Here is a 1,295-nt window from a genome sequence, read left to right on the forward strand (position 1 = left end):
TTTCTTGCATTAATATTTCACCTTTGACATTGGCCATTAAAATTAGGTCCACCACTTGTCCAAGCTATACTTCTAGTAGGCCTCGTCCACTTCCACCACTTGTTCTGCTTGCCAACCACTTTGTTTTTGCATTAGTAGTTCACCTTAGTCATGGGAAATTAAAACTAGTTCCACCACTTGTCCAAGTTGTACTACTCTAAAATAGCACTATCCGCGACTGGGTTCCACCCCGTCAATTGTCCAACCACTTTGTTCTTGCATTAATATTTCACCTTTGGAATTGGCCATTAAAACTAGATAGTAAAATTGGTCCACTATCCACCACTTGCTCCACCACCAACCAACTCCTTCTTGCATTTGTAGTTCACCGTTGGCATTGGCCATCAAAACTAGTCCACCACTTGTCCAGGCTATACTCTTATTAGGCCTCATCCACTTTCCACCACTTGGTATTCCCACCAACCATTTTGGGTTTTCATTAATATTTCACCTTAGTCATTGGCCATTAAAGCTAGGTCCACCACTTGTCCAAGCTATGCTTGAACATAGTAACCCTAGTCCACTATCCACCACCCACCACTTTGTTCTTGCATTAGTAGTTCAACTTCAAAAAGGGCTACTTGGAGATTGGAAATTGAAATTGGTCATTAAAAGTAGGTCCACCACTTTTCCAACCTTGCTTACATTTTCAGAAGCAATGACTACTTGGACACTAGTTCACCTTGGACAATGAGCTTTAAACTAGGTCCACCACTTGTCCAAGCTATGTCACTAAAATAGCGAGGGATTCTTGAGCCAATATCCACCACTTCTCAAACCTTGCTTCCATTGAAAGAATTAAGGACTACTTGGACATTGAGATGTAAGTTCTATAGTAGTTTAGTGATTACATTAGAACTAGGTCCAACCTACTACCCGTTATCTTATGGAGGCTTTAGCCCTAAGTGGTTTTAAGGTCCACCACCTCTCCAAGCTAGCTCTATTGAAAGAAGCTATCTCTATTGTTTCAATGTCAATGTGTCAATGGAGTGTAGCTACTATTTTTATTACCATGGATGGTTTGGGGCAGAGGTCCACCACTTATCCAACCTACCATCCATTGTGTCATGGAGGCTTTAGCATAAGGTGGTTTGAAGTTCCAACACCTGTCCAAGCTACCTCTACTGAAAAAACCTATCTCTATTGTTTCAAGGTCAATGTGTGAATGGAGTGTACCTACTATGTTTACTACCATGGATGGTTTGAAGCAGAGGTCCACCACTTGTCCAACCTACTATCCACTATGTTATGGATGC

This window comes from Adiantum capillus-veneris, chromosome 17, assembly GCF_014529385.1.
Source record: "Adiantum capillus-veneris isolate H3 chromosome 17, ASM1452938v2, whole genome shotgun sequence".
Taxonomy (NCBI): domain Eukaryota; kingdom Viridiplantae; phylum Streptophyta; class Polypodiopsida; order Polypodiales; family Pteridaceae; genus Adiantum; species Adiantum capillus-veneris.